The 19456-nt window shown below is 39.9% G+C and overlaps 1 long non-coding RNA gene across 2 annotated transcripts in view; it reads right to left on the bottom strand.

The window, feature by feature from the left end:
• Window positions 1-19456, bottom strand: part of LOC130578394 (uncharacterized) — a 35449-nt gene that overhangs the window by 3481 nt on the left and 12512 nt on the right. The window contains exon 3 of one of the 2 annotated variants that reach the window (XR_008965880.1): window positions 7082-7720. The exons of the other annotated variant lie outside the window; for it this stretch is intronic. This is a non-coding gene — a long non-coding RNA (uncharacterized LOC130578394). Of the gene's footprint in view, window positions 1-7081; window positions 7721-19456 lie in introns of those variants that run through there. 2 annotated transcript variants of the gene reach the window in all.

Genomic DNA, 19456 nt, shown 5'->3' with positions numbered 1-19456 from the left:
GATCTCTCTCTGATATGAGCTAAGGCCCCACTGAACCAAATGCTGTATTAACAGTGACCTCTCATGAGGGGTTTTGCAGCTAAAGAGTCAGAATGGACTCACAAATGGACACACCTCTACTCTCAGGACACAACCCATGACTGATGAATCAAAATCCACCACAACCACTTTTCTCAACTCCTACTCTTCCTGCCCTATTCCCAGTATTGGTGGTTGCAACAACTGCAAACAATAGACTCTGCCCTTGCTTTCAATCYKGTTTCAAATAATTATTCCTGTCAAATAAATGGAGCATTTCTTCAACCACAATTTTACTCATCAGCTGTCTCAGCCACACCTATTCTTACTTAATGTGTAAGATCTTTCAGTGAACTCTAGTAGTTTATTTTAAATGTATACTCATGGACAGATTTTAATTAAATAATTTTAAGTTATGATTAACTAATGTTATCATTATCAATTAATTAATGGTATGCCCAGTCCAAGATGAGAGACCCATAGACTTCAGCAACACAAATCAAGTTCTTTGACGTGTACAAAAACACAGAGGGAGAGAAAGTGTAGRTGCATACCATTATCCTCCTTTTCATGTCCAAATTTATGGCAAAGGAAATAAAAAGGGCCCCAAACATCCTGAAGAGGTAGAAGGGACAAGAAGACTCACCCGTTCTAGTATTGAAATGATCCACTGAAGTCAGGTGGATATCACACTGAGATACTTCCATGGGAATAACCCCAGAATGCAGGTTTTCAGGATGCACACACTGAGAAAAAAGCATTTGTCCTCTGCTAAATGACCACAGGAAGAGAAGATTTACTTGTAGAAAAAGCACAGAAATATTTTCACCTGCCTTTTAACCCAGGCAGGGAATCCCTAGGAATCCTGTCTCTCTAGAGCAGCTGAAGCAGCCCTGCACTGGGAACATCAGCAAGCAGCAAAGGACCCTTCATCAGCATTGATGGTCAGAAATGCATTTTTAAATCTCCCAAGCATCACGTGCTTTGATTTCCACAAGACACCCGTCTCAGAGCACACAATCCAGATCTCTTTCAGATGAAGACAGACCCAGAGATGTGCTTCAGCCACTAACGAGCACTCAGCCTCCGGGACCTGGCTGTAACTAGCACAAAGCCCCCAAAACCACACGTAGCACAGAGGTCAGTGCAGGTTATTTCACTCAGCAGATCCACTCTAATGGAGCACACTGCTTGCTAATGTAGGAAGAGTCATGTTCAACCACTGCACAAAGGGACAATGACAAGTGGGGACAAGGCTGATTATAGTCAGCCAAAATCAACTGTCAAGCCCTAACAAGCTGGTGATGAAGTACAGCTAATGTAATTATCACCTTAGGGTCCACAGAGAAGGGCACTGATAGAGTAGAAGACAAATGGGCTGGTAAGCAAGAGTCAGAGTAAAAAGCAAGGATTCCCAAACTGAAGGCAGTGATCAAGGCAGCTGTGTGGTGACAGCGAGAAAAACTGCAGTTAGTCAAAATGTGAGGTAATGCAGCTCCCAGAGTGTGAGAGAGCAGTTACTTGAGCAGGGAACACAAAGCCCATTATTTATGCTAAATATCATCAATAGAAACTGGTAATTCCTTAATTCCTTTGACAGAAACAACAATTGGGAGACCCATCTTTCTTTAAATTCTCTTTTCTGTCTTGCCCCGATCTCATATTACATTTTCAACATGAAACTACAACTCTTTTTTTACAATTCCCAAGACAGGGATGATGGGTTTTGCTGTTGACATTACTACTGAACCACACATGTATTCAAAACAGCTCCCACATCCAAAGCAGACCACATAAGAAATCACCCTCACACAAACATCTTTTTTTTCCTTGATATCTGATACCATAAACCTGTTACTTACCTCATGGATAAGAGGTGTTTGGGAATAAACAAAATAATTAAGAATTAATAAGGAAAGAAAAAAAGTTTCTACTGGAGAACKTTCTAGAGTTTTTTAATTACATTATAAAGAAGACAAGACAACTAAACCTAAAGCATTRTATTTATAGGTCACCTTCAAAGAGTAAATAACAATTATACACACTTCATCATACTGGGTTCTGCATATCACAGTGATGTTCCTCAGTTCATCTGTCTTTCATACTGAGGGGACTCATCCATCATCTAGTCATACACAAGCCTGTCATATGGGGGTGATAGAAGTTGTCTTCAAGGTACCTCACTGACACTTCTTAATTAAATATCCTGAAATATTGCATATTATTTTCCTGTRCCACCACTGGAGACAATGGTAATTACATGGTGATTCCCAGAAACATTTTATGAATCCTCAATTATTTTGCAACTTGCTGGATTTGACWTTGTTGCTGCTAGTCTGCAATGAATTATTTGTAGTTAAATATTTGAAATATTCATCAACRTTATCTGAGTTATCCACTCTCCAAAGTTACTCAGATTGCTTTTGCAAAATATCCAATRKCCAGATATTTGAATAATTCCTGATKATTTTGACCGGGTGATTTCCAAGGTAACAAGCTGCAACACATCCTTAAAACAGAGCCATCCTAAATTAATAAATATTTGATCTTATAAACATTGATACGATGTGTGGACTCAAGGACACAAATACCCCACATTTCCATTGTCTTCCTTACCAAAAGTCATATGGATGTAGTGAGTGATGCTTTAATGGGCAAATGTAAGGCTTGTTTTTCTGCATCCAGAGCCTGCTAAAGGATTCACACATTTCTAGATTTCCAAGTGTGAGAGTAATTCACATTTTTGCCTGTCCAACTCCATGAAATTTTAGTGCAAACTATAGCCTTCTTCCAGGGAACTGACATCCATAAAGTATTTTTAAAAATATAAATTCTCTTGTCCCATCGTAAATCTGATAATTTGGTGAGCATTGTTTAATATTTAACTGGAATGTGGCTCATTCCAGTTGCCACATCCTGTTTATGTTGGTGCTACTTCTGAGCAAGCAATTTATTGGTATTTATTGTTTGTTACAAATGGATTTTGCCATTTGTCCRGAGTTTTCTTCCTGCTGTGTCTTCCATGGAGAAGTGCAGTTCATCCCAGGGCGTGTCACAGCCAAGGTGCTTTCTGGAAGGACAAGCAATGGATGGGGGAGTTCAGAAAGAAATTAACAGACAAGGACAGCAGAAAACTTACTTTAAAACTTTGAAATAGTTCTGTGCTCCTAAAAATTCAAAATCTCATTTTATCCCCTCATTTTCCCTAATTATAATTTCAGGACATAAATCCACACTAGTGTCCCCCGGGGTCTCCTCCAGATATTTTGCCTCCATGTGCTGTGAGGCTATTTTCTCCTTTCAGTTTCCATCTCTCTTATTCTCTCTAACTCCTGCTATTTGCTTTGCCACTCCTCTGCTAAGCTCCAGGTCCCAGCAGACTCTCCTCTCCAGTTCTTTATTTGCTTTAATATGCTTCTTGGCTGAAAAAAATGTTATCTGGTTTTCTCCACTTCTACTAATTTTCTTCCTCTCTTCATCCTAAACATCACTATTTCCTGAAGCACATTAAGCCAGCTGAATATTTAACTGCCACAATGCAGTCTCAGCTATGAACTTCATTTTTCTTCTCATTCCCTTTTTCAAACGTTTCAGCATTTTCCTGCTTCATGTCTGAATTACCAGTTTAAATACATCCACCASTGACCCTGGCAAATGGGGATATTGAAACACTTCTGCAGTGCCCATGGACGCTCTGCCCTGGACACTCAGCCACCAATTGTGAAGCCCAACCATCCTGTTCCACCAGACCCTGCACACAGCTCAGGGGGCTCTCTCTGACTTTTAGCAATATTGCCCATCTCTGGAAATCCCTRAAAGACAGCAACCATTTTTTGAAACATCTTCTAGATATTTCCTCTGCTAAGCCAGTCAGAGTGTCTGTTTCTATTCCCAGTACCTTTACCACGGTGTCTGCTTTTACCTTACACAGTGCACCATGGTTTACTTCACAAAGTACCAGCAGTGAACACTTATCACTTCCAGAAGTGTTATGATCATTTCCTTCTGACATTTCATGCTATTAAGTGGCATAAACTATGATGAAATGTCATCATTCAAATACAGCAACAAAACAAAGCTAAACATGACCTGACTACAGAGTGTGTGGAAAACACCCCCACTTTATCAGCAAATAGTAGAAAAGTAGTTGATAATTTATGTCATAGCATTCAAAGTTTCTGAAGTCATACATTATTCATGGAAAAAGTCATCTACTTGTATCTTTAAAAAAGACGCATTAAAAAGTACAATGTTAAAAATAGATGGCATTTTATTGGAGATCATAATTATTTAAAAAGTTGGCAACAGGGCTTTTTAGTTCCTAAAATGACCTTTCAAGATGAAATGAGGGAAAGAAAAGCTATGAAAAACTCCAGTGCATAAAGAAGGCATTTACCTTTAATTTGAATTTTAGTGTATTCTCCAAAGAGAGCAGACATCAATAAAATCATATTCAGAAGTACTACTGAATAGCAGTGTRGGTCTGCTGAATGACAGAATTTGTAACCTTGTTGTGACCAAAATCATCATGATAYGCCTGTAATTTGGAAATACAAATGTTGCCTGGGCAGTAAATGAGAAATGCACAAATATATTGAAGATCATAAATATGAGCAGAAAGCAATCCCTGAGTACCATTTACCTRTCTCAGTGATGCCACATATATTATCAGTAAACAGATTTGTTTTCATTTCCCCTAATCAGTGTTCACTCTTCTGCTTACTTTCCTCCTAAGCAAAGACCATGTGAAAATATTGGTAGAGTTACAAATTAAATCAACAGTAAAAGCATAATTAGAAGTGGACAAATAGTTGGCCAAAATTACACAGAAAAGCAGTTAGCAATTCTGCTCTGCCTTTGGAATGACCCCTCCCTGCCCTTGGTTCATTTTTCAGAGGGTTGTCGTGTGTGGTCAGGGTCTGGTGCAGGTGCTGGCACCCCAGGTGTGACCTTCTACATTTACTGGGCAAGATCCAAGRGTGGCTGAGTGAGAGAAACACTGGCCATGGGATGACCAGGATGGGATGCAAAKGTACGATGACACATTTTACCTTTACTCTTTTCCTGACCAAAGCAGAGCCAGCTCCTCAGAGGTACTGCAGGAAAGGTAGAACTCAAAGAGCATTAGAGCACAGCAAAAGGAATTAGCGAGTTCCCTTGTTAAGGCCAACTCCAGGAAAGTATTCTTGCTCAGAAAGGATGTTAAGTGCCCTATTAAATCCTGTTGAGGCTGGTGGGACCAAAAAAAAAAAATAACCTTAAAATGAAACATGTTGTTAAATGCCTTCTAGACTTGAACTATTACTGCTTTCCTGACTAGTGCCATGTTCTTGGAGGCCATTTCATTCCTTAGAGGCAGTGCTAAAAGAGGCACAAGGCTCTTGTCTCTGCAAGGAAGGGATAACTCTTTGCCCCAGTGCACTTCTCCTCTGTGTTAAGCAAGTTACAGAGAAGAAGCCGAGTATTTCACCTTTATTTAAATTTAGTCTCCTGTTTATATTAAACAGATCTAAATCAATGCATTAATTACATAACTACCTTCCTCTGGAGCAGTTGCCTCCTGTTTACAGCTGACTAAATGGGAGCTGGGAGCTTCTTAACAGAGCAACTTCAAAAATGAATGAGAAGAACAGAGGTGCAGTGAGCAACCCACCGGCTCCAAAGAGAGCTGACTTACAGAAAGATAAATCTGRGCCACAATCAGCATGTTCACAAAATTCATTCTCCTGCTGGATAACTAAAAGGAACTATATTGTCTAGTGAATGCCTAATATCCCTATTAACTGCAGTGATCAGGGTAGCAAACTCTGCAGGCAGTAGGCACAGCATGTGTGGCTACAAACAGATATTACAACAGCAGAATAATAACTTTAACCTCTGCTTTCAAAAAATACCACAAATTCTATAGGTCATTACTCACAGGAAACATTCTGCATGAAAAAGTATAAACATGGCTTTAATGCAACAATATTGCATTGTCAGCTCYTGGTAATAGGTTTAATTTTAACTCAGGAAAGCCACAAAAACAAATCAAGCTTTTTGTGTCTCTTTGCATTCTTATGGTTACAAATGAGATTTCCAGCAGCTTAAATTCCAGTGTATGGTGGCTGCACATTGAATCATTAATTACCTACCTTCTGGTAGAAAAAAAAAAAAAAAAAAAAAAAATTATTTTTAGAAGAGGACTACAGAATAGAAAGAAAATTGAATGTGTTTTTCAAAGTATCATTTTTCAGTGGAATGAATTTTCTTATTACAAAAGAAAAAAAAGAAAAAAAAAAAAAAAAAAAAAAACAAAACCAAAAAAAAAAACCCAGATTGAAACCCTAAACTGTGGTTTGTATCTTTTTAAAGAAATCCCATCTGTTAGTTTCTACTCCAGAACATTTAGAAATAGTTGCCTGAGGGGAAAAAACCCTAAAACTAAAAATRTCATTGCAGTAGTCGGAGATGGGGTTACCTCCCACTATGTTTTAAATTCAGTGCTGCAGTTCTGGCCCTCAAACCCATCTTGTGCAGTGACAGGTCTGAGCTGCAATATTTGCAGGTCTGGGGAGCCAAAACTTTATGGTCCTTAGCATAGGTCAGAGCACAGCTGAAAAAATGCTTGTAGGGAGTGGTTAGGGAAAAAGGGCAGATGAAAGCAAAAGGSCACTTAAGCTCTGCACAAGAGCATGAGGCTTTGAAAATTAAAGAAAACATTATCATTTTAGAACAAAGAAGAATGTTTCTCCTGCTCTTTGTGTTAGTGTCTGTGCCAGGGAGAGCACTGAGCACTCAAGGTCACTGTGTAAGYACACCAGTAGACAGTCCCATCTCTGGAAAGTTTTCGATTTTAGCCCTTTCCTTCTCTGTCTTTTGCACATATTATGTGAAGTTATGCCTCCTCATTTAATGGCAAAGAAGTGCTGTCAAACTAGATAAAGCAAAACGCCTGCTGTGCTTACCATCCCTTTCAGAACACATTGTATAATCCACAACAATAAAGTATAATTTATGCATTTTTATCTAACTCTGCATTATTTTAATAACATCTGCAAAGATCRGATTGCAATATGCTCTGGGAGATATTGTTTTGCCCTGAGTTCATAAAATGTTATATTTTTCCGTTAAATCTGCTGCCACAATTTTATCTGCAGTTATGWGTAATTTTTTATCTATTTTGCCAGATCTTGTTTTGAGTAGTAAGAGTTCTCAAAGCCAGATGATTTGCACAACTTTCTTCAGTGGTCTGTGAATATTGATTTAAAGCAGGACAGAATCAATGGCCATGGCTCATTTATTGGGTGACTTTTTTAAAAGGATATATGTAAAAGAGGCATCAAAAGGACAGTCTTTTTGTAAGCTTTTAATTTATTTAAGTAAACCCTGTCGTGACGGAGGACTGTGCTCCAATGAAAGCTTTTCCAAGTTTTCTATAGAGTGTGCTGTAAAGGATTTCCCACTGAAAAATAAACTATCCACTGTTCTCACGAGAATTTTTTTCTCTCATGAGAGAAAAGCAGGTGCCTGGATCAGTTCAGCAGTGAATAGGTGCATCCTTCATCCCTGTCCAAATTACTTCTGCATCTCAGCACTTTTTCACACTTTCATGCACTGATCAGACTTCCAGAGATTATCCCCAGTTTCTCGGTGCTGCTGGTCCAGGCTCTTCCTTCATGGGTGTGGGCAAAATTCTCCTGTTCCAAGCTCCTGAAGCAAACTGTGGAAAGTGACTGAAGTCAATGGTTGTTAGCAAAGTGACCAGGTCATTTCCATGAAAGAAAGAGAGGTTGGTAGCCTGTAGTTCTCAGATGAAACCGTCTGGGACTGAAAGAATGCTTGCTCTTGGATCAATAATTCAAGCAAGGGGTTTTCAGCAAAACCTGTGCAGAACCCAAAGCTGCTTTTGCAATGAAAACCTGTCCAGGGCAAGYAGCCCACCTCTCATTTCCTAAGCAAAATCCACTGTCTTCCAGCTGGTCTTCCAGGGAATGATCAGAACTGAACTGACTCATCCTTTATTTGGGACTATTTAGCCAGAGCTGCACAGTGAACCTATYAGGATTTTCCTTCTGATAAATCAGTCAGGACTCCACCAGAGCACTAACATGAGTGGCATACTAGAGTAACAATAATGCATTAAACTTACCAGTTCACTCCTGTCTTGCTTCCCCCATTCCCCATCACAATCTGACACTGCTGCAGCCAGGAGCCCTGCTTGAGAGATCCCATGTTGTCCCTGCACTAGGGTGCTCACACTGAATTTGCACTTGTAATTAAGGAAGGATTAGCTGGTAGTTTGCACTGACCACTAAGACAACTTCAGAAAATAAAAACTGTTTATTGAAGAGCTTTTATTGAAGACAGCTGCTTTGCTTTATGACTCACATACAAACAAGTACAGGACTTTTATCGCCTTAGAAACTGTAAGAATTGTACAGCTAATGTTATCTTCCAGGAAACTATATTAGGAATTTTTGAACCACTAGAAATACAAAAGCAAAAACTTTTCTTGGCCTTTAAGATATGTTCTACACACTTCTTTCATTCTTTTGAATAATAAAAATCCACACATAAATATGTTTGTAAAGCGGTAATTCCATCCCTGTGTTCTGAGAACTATAAACCAAGGCAACTTTGCTTTCCTTGTTACAAACATCTTAAGATCAAGTTATACAGCTAAACATAGTTGAACATATATTTGTGGTTAAGTCCATTTAAAGTTATTTGGGGATAGGAAAGTATATTTGGAATGTACTGCTGGTATCCAAAAATGTAAAGTTATAATATCCCAATGGTATAAACAAAGAGAAAGTAGGRATTTATATTAGGCAGTACAGTGCAAGAAGGTCTCATAGGCAGAGATCAGGAATAGGTTAAAAGTGGAATAGTGCTGGGAGAGACGAGGTAGAAGACGAGTTTATGAGGTGATAGCTCTATTTTGCCTAAGCTCATCTGAAGGTGAATGGAGAGAAGAACTCTCAAGAGGGACTTCAGTATTTCAAAATGCATTTGTGCTCCTAAGAGTTTTACCTTTCCATTGGCAAGAAGGCRAGGCTGGCTCCAGGGTGACACACCAGGAGCACCAGCTGCCTCAGAGAGAAGATCCTGTAGAAACACCCACCAGGAGAACACTGAAATTCAAGGGAGAGGGGGGAAACTGARCAGATACAGGTATAAATGCACATCCACATCCTGCCAACTGTAAATGSTCTCCATTGTTCCTGATCCCACTCCTTTATTCCCTCCATAAAAAAATTATGAGACCCAACTATTCATACAGCATTTCCAGAAATTTAATAGACCGTATAGATTAAACTCTGAGGGCCATGCACTGGTGTCAGATACACCCAATGAAACCCCATCTGAGAATAGAATTTGGCTCAGATTCAGCAGGCAAATGAAAGGTTTTTTTCCACTTTCAGAAGAAACCCAAGTATGTAAAGTTTATAGGCACTAGTAGGAGAATAAATCAATTTAAGTCCATGTCACACCATTCTTTACAGTTTTGTAACAAGGTGTACTTTGTTAGATTTTAATCTGCATACATTTGAGACAGCAAAGCTCTTCAAAATCATCTTTTAATGGCATCGCAATTTATAGACAGTAACTAATTTCAAACTTCATAGCACTTGGCTTTTATGATTATTTCAAATCATTTAAATGCAAATGAATTTCCAGAGAGAGAAAACATCAAATGCCCTTGAGTGGCAACATGTAATAGAACTGCGAGCAGAAATCACAGTAGGAATTTGAAGCAGTCTGATAGGGTTTGACGGGAGGTCTGTATAAAAGTGTTTGCCTAAATCCAATTTACATTTCATTTCACATTATATTCTATTTACCCATTTTGTCATTTTAATATGACTTATTTACTTAATCCTGCTCTGAAATCCAATCTACTATMAAGAGCACATGTGGAATTCTGGTCAGAATAGGACTTACAGCAATTTTGCATTTTAGGACAATGGTAATACAGTTTCTAAAATAGAGCAAGCTAGCTTTTCCCCCACAGTTAATAATGTTACAGCACCACGCCGCCAAAAACATTTGTGCATGCCTTAAATAATTACACTTCTTTCAAGCTAAGCAATTGTTTGCCTACTGACAGAGTAATATTTCCTGGGAGGCATTGCTAAGCTACGGTACATACAAAATATTTGGACACAGAGTGCTGAGAAAGATCTGAACTATTCTTAATGTGATTGCACTCAGAAGGATAAGAACTGTCCTGGTACTCCCCATTCAGCAGCAGCTACAACAAAGCACCACAGGTTTGTTTTTTAACAGCCAGATGGATTTGCAGGAGGCAGCAGGAGCTGGATATCTCTAATGCTTCCCATGTTTGTGGATAAGCAGTGCAGGTAAGGACCCAGCCACAACTCATATCTGGGCATCATCCATCCCTCTGTCACCACCCAGCCCCTGGGTTAAGGAATGCACATGTCCTTTTCATTTTACCTGAAATTAAAAAAAAAAAAAAAAAAACATTAACTGTCCTTGTGCAATTGTAAAGTGATCAAATGCATTGTGTCCTGCCCTGTTCCAGTGCCAATTCAACCATGCAGCAGCTAAACCACATTTAGTGTTTGCAGACAGAGACAGGGATGCATCTTGCACAGCTTGAGAGGGGATCTGACCATGGCATGGGCCAGACTCACACATTATCAAGGTATGTGTGTCTGTTCTGAGGAAAGGACAGCTCCAGTGGCCAGGCAGTCCCTAATTTCTCCAAATATCTGTTTTCCAGGCCCACTATTTGAATGAAAAGACAAAAATACTTCTCAAACYCACTTATTCCAGCAAAGGCTATACACAATACCCTGAAGACTCCCTCGTCAGCAGGAGAGGAGAATGGGAGAACATGACTTTGTGGTGCTGCTGGCACCTGAATGTTTTCTCATTTCCTAGAGATGAACCGCWCTGCCTAAAACTACTGTAATAAAATAAAAAATTTAGATCTCATGTGCTTTCAAAATCTGTCTTTTTAAAGATAACCAAAGACATAAATGCCTTCAGATATTCAGGGCTATTCATCATTCTGTGCCACACTTCCAGCACATAGTTTGCAGAAATCCATGAATATTTTCATTGCTTATCTGATATAAATTACTGATACAGTCAGTACAACGTTTGTTGGTGAAAACTCCTATAGTCAAGTAAACTGAGTGATGGATTTGAAGGAAAAATAGGAGTAAAATATTGTGCTTGGGATAGAGAGATTACTAAAATTGTGCTATTCCAACAGTAGCCAATTTCACAATCAAGATGTCTTTTCTATTGCAAAGGCAATTTTTATATGTCTCCTGCACATAAACGTCACTCTTTTGTTTATTATGTGTTTCTTTTTCATTTATTTCATTAATTTTGTATATATTTTCTGTGAAAAGACTTTTAAGGAAGTACATTTGTCCTCTGTTTTGAGCAATTTGTCTTTTGCAAGGACGATATAACTRTGTAAAAGCAATAACACAAGGCCTTTTTATCAAAAACTTATCAGCACTGTTCAAACAACGGGGCAGTTCATTAGATTTGAATAAGCTAACTGCTGGCTTAGCTTTGGACCTACAATTTRTAGGGTTAGGTGCTGGCTATTTTATTTTTTCATTTTTCAAACTTCTTGGAAAGGGTTACTTGGATAAGGTCTGGCATGTTGACTAGAGGTGATCAAACAGTAACAAACCTTTAATAAGGATCTTGATCCTTTTTACTACTTAGACACATTTCTACCAACAATCAAACCAGCTCCCCAGCTATCTCCTGGGTCTTGGTGACTGGTCCCCTCTGTTTCATCAGTGGGGCTTTGCTCTCACRCTCTGCCTGGGAAATTTCCCTTTGGAAAAATCCAGGATGGGGTCTAGGAGAACAGACCTTTTCAGAGGTCACCTTCATAAAKCTGGCTGGCCAGGCTTCAGGAAGTTTTACCCCCAATTCCATGGTCTTTCCCCAGTGCTCTCTGCCCTCATGTTTTCCCTTGTTCTGCAGCTGCACCCCTGGCATTGCAGATTGGAGTGTCTGAGCCAGACTGGAGTGTCTGTCCCCAAGCAGCACAAACTCAGGGCAGTCAGTGCCACTTCACCTGGCAGCAGGACCCACCCCATGGAGGGGGAGAGCAAGCACTGCAGACAAAGCCATTATTTGCTGACTTCATCAAATCACAGTTTGCTGAGATTTGCAAAGCACAGCTTTCTGTAAGGAGATGTCAGTCCCTTCACTGCCAGGTTATGCTGCACAGAGGCCATAAAGGGCACGTCCTCAAAGACACCTCTGGCTCCTGACCTCGGTCTCTCTGGCTGTAAATAGCTTTAGATTCCACTCAGTTCTGCAAAGATGAATGACTTGCACAGCTCTGCCACTCAGCGACTTCAGGGAGCTGCCCCAGCTATTTGCTGTGCACACAACCATGTTCCCCTRTAGGCAGGTGAAGTTTCTTGGTGAAGAGCTAAAATTCACTGCCAGAAACTTTTATAACAGTAGAAAACACTCTAAATAAACAAAACCAAAACCTGTAAGGAAGCAACATGTCACCTTTCCTTATTTACACACAATACTAAATTCCCTTTTTGATTTATTCTCTTCCCTACTACTTTTGTTCCAYGGAGCAGTAGGATGCTTCTGGTAATGCTTCTGGAAGCCCCTATTTTAACWTTTYTTTCCTTTTWTTTTTGGTGACAGAATTAAGATTGTTCTTCCTGGAACTGTTGATAATATTTTCAGAATTTTGATGTGGCTGTTACTGATAAAAGAAATAATAGAAACTTCCACTGTGAATTAGAAAGCGCAAAAAACCCCTAGACTTTAGGCAATACACTTCATCTACTTACAACACACTTCAAAGCCAGGAAGCACTAGTGTTAACACAAGAACAGTTGCTTTGCAGACATCTGATACCGCTCTCCCAAACCTGCTGAGTGCACTGCTTTTTTTCCTATGTTTGTTAAACAGCCCTTTCCCCAGATGGCTCAGTATCAATAGGTCATTTTACCCACAACATAACCACTTTGAACAATTTCTATATTTTTTAAGCAAATAYTTCAGTGCCTTTCATACTGCAGGAAAGAAGGAAGAAAACACRACAATAATGCAATTGAACTATAATCTTGAAAAGCAGCATGGCTGAGAGACAGATTTCTAGTTTTATGACCGGACAAAAACCAGGAGAGGGAGAGATATGTCAGTCCCATTTCTATCCACAGATTAAATATGATGTGGTAAAAACAAAGATTGAAGGAAGATGTTTCATATCAGGGCCAGAACTGAACAAGTGTCCTACCTCACCACAATGTGAAAATAAGGGACATACTTCCATACAGACATCTACACGTCCCATATGTACACTACATTATTTACAAAATATTCATTAACATTTCMAGCTGACATGAAAATTATTAGGTTGCAAAAAATATCAGTTAAGTGCTCTTCTTTGCAAAGATTTCTGCAATGAAAAGACTACTGAGATTATGGGGAACTCATAAAACAGTTATTCACCTAGAAAAAAAAAGAAATTTAAAAATATTAAAAAATATACAAAATCAAAAAAAAAGAAATTTAAAAATATTAAAAAATATACAAAATCTAGTTCTGTGTATGTACATGTCTGACTACACACACACAAAACTAGGTATTTGTGATAAGAATTAATATTCAGTGTCTGGCAAAATATTCAACATTTTCCTCCAGTATAATCATCTTTTTAAACATGGTAGGACCTTTTTACAGGTCAATCACAGTTTTCAGGCAAGCTGTAATTTAAATCAGCTCCATTCTGCATTTAATATGGATGTTTCACAGAAAAATAATTAAAACTAMCCACACTACTTGCATCTCTTTGCCTGTCAGACACAGACCACTGTTGTGCATGCACATTGCTAATCTAGGGAAAGGAAACCTTGCAGAAAGGACACGGAGGTGACAAAGTAATTGCCCGCAGTGGGTGATTTGAAGAGTAGCAATAAAGAGGCGCTCCCTGCTCACACTGCCTTCATCTCACCTGAGCTCCTATTTGGTGATACACTTTCATTGCCTGCACCACCCTTTAGGCTAATAATGGAAATAGATGGCTCTCCTGGCAAGCAGCAGGCAGTATATCAGAGCTATCGACTGTATCTCTACGTTTGCAGCACCAAGATGGTTCGGTTTGTTCATCAAAAGGCTCTCAGCTTGTTTAATCTCCTTTATCAGCCCTGCTTCCATCTCAAAGCTTGCAAAGGCTCCTGCTCCTTCAATTTCTGCCTTCATCTGAGCCAGTGCAGAGCATATTTCCCCTTTCCACAGAATATTTCGATGCCAAAGAGAGGGAGCATGAGAGAGAGGAATAATCTTGGCACTCGTTCAGGTTGTTGTGAAGAAAGGGAAGGGAAAAAAACCCAGACTGCCAATGGGGATTTCCTCTGTAATAAGCCAGATGGCATCATAGGATGCTTGGGGAGACTGTTTCTGTCTAATTCTCTTCAGCAGCAGAAACTGCCAAGGCCTGGCCTTTGTGGTAAAACCAGTGACTAGCTATTTTATATTCTTTCTCTTTGCTGTGCATGCTGTCCCCACCTGTCACTAATGCCTTTGTTGTGCAGTTGGTGCCTGATACAAACTCCTTCCCCTCTTTTCTCTGCCTCACTTCTGGACTCCAAATAATATTATATTTCCATCTAAACCAGAAACGTGGCTGCAACATTTGCTTTATATCCCWGTGACGTCAAGATAATTTCTTTCTTCAAGTGCAAAATGTTTCACATAACATGGGGAAAACCAGCTGTGAAATTTCTAAAGGTTGCCATCCTGGCAAGAGACCAAAGCAGGGGTGGACGCAGGGAAACRGGGAGCTGGTGTTCTGTAAAACACAGGCGTTCAGCAGCTCAAATGTCAATATGGACAACCTGCTTGAAATGCTGACTGGGTTTACAAGGATTTATTAAATCTATATTTATGAACTTTATTTATATACATATCTTTCTATCTACTTCTGTTTTGTTTTTTTTTTTTCATCTCAGCAAAACTTTGGTGTTTCTCTTGCATTCTGAAATGTGGGTTCAATCTCCCTGCATACCAGATGGATAGTAGGGACTGTGTATTCTAAAAAGATGGAAAACCTCATAGAAATCTTGTCTGTGACTGCTAGGGTGTTTTTGGTTCTTTASAGTCATACCCATAAGCTGTCTGCTTGCCTTAAGGGCTTGTATATCCACTGCAAGGACTAAATTGTTTTTCCTCTGCAGAAGCAGTCCTATCATGTATTCAGCATGGAGCAGTTAGATATCTTAAATTCACTCTTTGCTGAGAGCAAAATAGCATTTTACCACAACTTTCTGAAGCTGCCTCTTTCTTTTTGACATGGTTCTTTGTCTGCAAGTAGTCATCATGTGCAGATATCACTGCAGCACAGTAAAGAAATACATCCCAGAGTGTYGTTTCATATAGGCAATAAAGCTGCTAATGGCTGCTATAGCAAAGGCACTTACAAAACTTTGCATGCTGTGCTGGTAAGGAAAGCGCAGAGCTAATGCAGAGATGTCGGCTAAGATGCAGACAGCTCTGGTTGGCAAAAACAGGGCTACAAGAGTTGTAAAAACAGCAACATTTATAATCTGATAACAGCATGTTCATTGATATACTGTCAACTGGGACAATCTAAAGACAATYAGAAGTTATTTTCTTTATCTAGGTGTAAAAGAGCAGCAAAGGGGCTTACAGGATTTTTCTAAGATGTAATATTTCATTACTTCTTGGAAGTAAAGCTATGCAGAGAGCTGTCTCACTGAGCAGCTGATGAATGTTTCAAKATATAAATGTTGATGGGGTTTTTTAAAATTAAACAAAGATGTATCATTTCCACATTTTTTTTGGATAAATAACAATAGTCTGTATCACAGTGGGTTYACTTTTTCAATGTACAAAGAGAAATCTGAGGACTGGCAACTTAAAAATGAGAACCAACATCCTGTTCCTCTCCCCAGCAGCTTTCCATGACTCTTGACAGCAGAACAGAAACCAAACCCTGAAATCAAACCCTGCAGGGTGGCAAGCTTGGCCCCAAAACGTCCTGGGAAGAGTGGAGAGAGCCGTCACCTCTGCTGCAGCTGACACCGGGGACAGCAGAAACCTCGGCAGCACTGGCAAAGGAAGGTTTGGCCATGGGGGAGCCGGATGGTGCCCTGTGCAGTGAGGCAGAATGATGGGCTCCCCCACCAACCAGCMCTTTGTTCCCTGAGGGGAAGAGCCTAAACTGCCCCCCCAGTTCCCTGTGTGCCCAATGCCCCCAGCAYTGCTGTTCCCTGTCCCAATCCTGCYRCATTTCTCTCTGGTGCAGGCTCAGMTGTGCACACCCCGCCGACGCCTGGGCTCCCCTCCTGACTGGCCCTCCGCCCACAGCACAGCAGATTACAGTTCCCAGAACTGCTCTCCAGGGCCAGRATGAGCAGGAAATCAGGATTTCTTGACACTGGTCTAATGCTGGAAGAGAGACCAGCCAGGCAGAACTGATGATGCCTAAAGATAGCTCAACACCAGCTCTCGCCGAGTGTGTTCCTCTGCTACAAAGCACTGCAGCCGTGGCAAAGCCCAAAATCCAAGCCAGCACGTTTCAATCGAGCAATAACAACAAAGCCATCTTTTTCTGCACCCAGCTGTGTATTGAGTGTTGTTTCGTGCTTATGACCCCATCACTATTTGGTCCAGATTGCCCATCCCCCTGGTCAGCATTCCCTGCTGTGGTCCCAAGGGTCAGTGTAAGGATGCTGTCAGCAGCCTGTGSCTGCCTCTACAGGGGCTTTCCTGGGCTCCAGGTGATCCCATGTAGTGCCTTGAGAGCACATCCAAAGGCAAGGAAAAGAAATCCTTCTGCCCCTCCAACAATTTTTAAACCCAGTATAGAACACACCAGACTGACCTTAACTTTGAGTGAGATGTTTATTTCCATTCTGGTGAACTTTATCCTTAAAAAAAATACACCTCTGAATTTGTTCTAACTCAGGTTTACTTGGGTTAGAAGTTACAGATGACAGCTGGGCAGGCTTCAGCAAAATTATGGGATTGTTCATTTTCAGAGTTTTGGTTAATTACGCAATGAAAGATGCAGCTTAGAATTAAGATAATAGGAATAGCTATATCACAGTAAATTAGTGGGATACTTCTGGGACATTAATGGAATCAGATGCCAATATCTGTGTTGGTTTAGGAAAGCTCTGTTTTGCCTCCAGAAAGATCCTTTGCCAATAGCAGTAAAGTTCAYGTTGTCAGTTCTATAAGATAACATCTATTTTCTAAATATATATATTTCTACTAATGTTCCCACACTATTGAACATCTGTGAATCCTTCCATACTCCAGGCATTTTTGTGTCCTCCTCTATAAAAACAATGCTGATTTGGGATACAGTGACAATTAAATGTAGAARTAAACTCTCTGCTGAGCAAGATTTCTGTTTTGACTACATGATTATAAAAGCAAGCTTTCAGGAAATGTGGAAGCATATTTTCTCAAGAAAAGGCAAGAGAAACCTTTTGTAGGGATTTTTGAAAATTAGTATAAATGGCAAAGTCTGCCCTTTGATAGTACTTGTGAACTGGGCTTGCCAATGGAGACCCTTCCAAGAAAGGATATTCAGTAGAGCTCTGATTTTGATAGCAACTGTCAGACACCCAGGAAATGCAAAATGTCCCCTGGAAGGCCTAATGCACTGAGGGGAAGCAGCTCAGGTTGAAGCTGCATTATCACAATTTTTAAACCGCAGTCTCGCTGCCCTGACAATGCACATAATTTTAATGTGTGAACACAGTACCATGAGACCTCTTATCAATATGTTCACTGTGCAAGTGGAAGCCTAGAAAACTTCAAAGCAAGCTGATAAATTTCCATAAAAGTGTTGCCAGCCCATAATCAGATGGCTAGGAATTCCCAGTTGCACCAAAGATAAAAACTGATGATATTAATTTGTCCTTGTTTGAACCAAGCACTCATACTGAAATCAGCAGTCCCCATATGTRCTAATATCAGCCTGCAAAAGCTGTTTTGCTGTTTTTCTGCTAGTCCTCAGATTTAGGGATTTTCTTCTTTTCTCTTTCAAAGAGTGAAAATGAAAAGAGAACATAAAACAAAAACTCAAATGACTCCATTCCATTTAGATTGAAGTTGTTTTTATTTGGCAAGTCAAAAYCTGCCTTTGGCCTTTATTTGACTTTCTCAAAGTCATAGTCTACGGCTTCCTTTTCTAAAATTCAAAGGCAGTACCTATTGGTAAGATACCATGCTCTTGCTCAGTTGCTTCTAAAGCAATTCTGCAAGATATACTCTGCAATTTTTCCAAATCTGGAAACTGAACATTTGTTTTATGACTTGTTCCCACCAGGAAGAATCSAAATCAAAACCTTCCTCCCACCTCAATTTTGTGTTTTTCCTTTTCCATGACTGCCTCACAAGTGCGGGCAGCTGCAAGCTTGAGAACATGGACATTTAATGTAATTGTATTTTTTTTTAAGCTGGAAAGGTTTACACCATAGGAGAGCTAATTAAAGTTACTTTGTTGTGAAAAAGAATGTCATAGAAACATCCMATTTAACTGAGAAGATAGAGAAACATAAAGATAAAGCCAAAGTCTTTTTTTAAACTTCCTTTAAAGAGAAACTTACCAACAGGATTCAAAAGTTTTCTGCACTTTCATGTAATTCTCTTTTGCCCCCGCCCCACCCCCTGCCCCTGAATTATTAAAATAAAGGCCAGAAAGCCTCACTTTGCCATCTTTGCTCATCTTAGTTGATTTGTAGTTACCATCTGGGTTTGGTTTTTTTTTTTCTTTGTTTTTTTTTTGCTTGTTTCTCTGGATGGAAATGCATTTCAGAAAGCCTTTCCCCTTGCCAAGAAGACACCTAGGAATGAAGGATCCATCTTCATTCCCAGCAGGTTGCTGCTGACCATTCCCTGCTAGAAGCGCCTGTCCTTCTCYCAGCTCCGGTGGTCAGGACTCGAGAAGGGTTTGGGGAACAGGGACATTGCACAGCACCCACCCTGCATCMCTCAGGCACTGCATGGAAATAATCCCCCCTAGAACAGCACTGTGCAGGTGAAATTGCTGCTCCTTCTGCCTCACCTTGGGGATGAAGGTAACACCACAGCGCCAGACAGCTGCTACAGCAGACCCTGCAGTGCCTGTAAGCCCCATGTAGTGATTTAATTTTTACAGTTGTTTATTTAAAGGCTTCACTTTTAATAATTCTGAGAGAAGGATCAAAGCAAAGCAGTGGAGCCTCTAGCATTTTCTTTTGCCTCTTTTCTCTACTGGCACAAAAAGGAGGAAGGCGTTTCCACAAAGTCCTGAYTCAAGTATAAAAATAAAATTTACATTTATCATATTTGAAGGCAGCCAAGGAAAACTAACCTCATRGTATGAGCTCTAAGAAAGCTCAGGAGGGAGAAATTAAAACAATTAGTAATAATTACCACCAAAATTATGGTACTGAATAGGACA

The sequence above is a fragment of the Malurus melanocephalus genome, unplaced genomic scaffold (assembly GCF_030028575.1).
Source record: "Malurus melanocephalus ecotype Western Australia unplaced genomic scaffold, MMel_1.1 scaffold_225, whole genome shotgun sequence".
Lineage (NCBI taxonomy): Eukaryota > Metazoa > Chordata > Aves > Passeriformes > Maluridae > Malurus > Malurus melanocephalus.
Note: the sequence above shows the minus strand (reverse complement) of the source record. Positions and strands in the feature narration are given on the sequence as shown.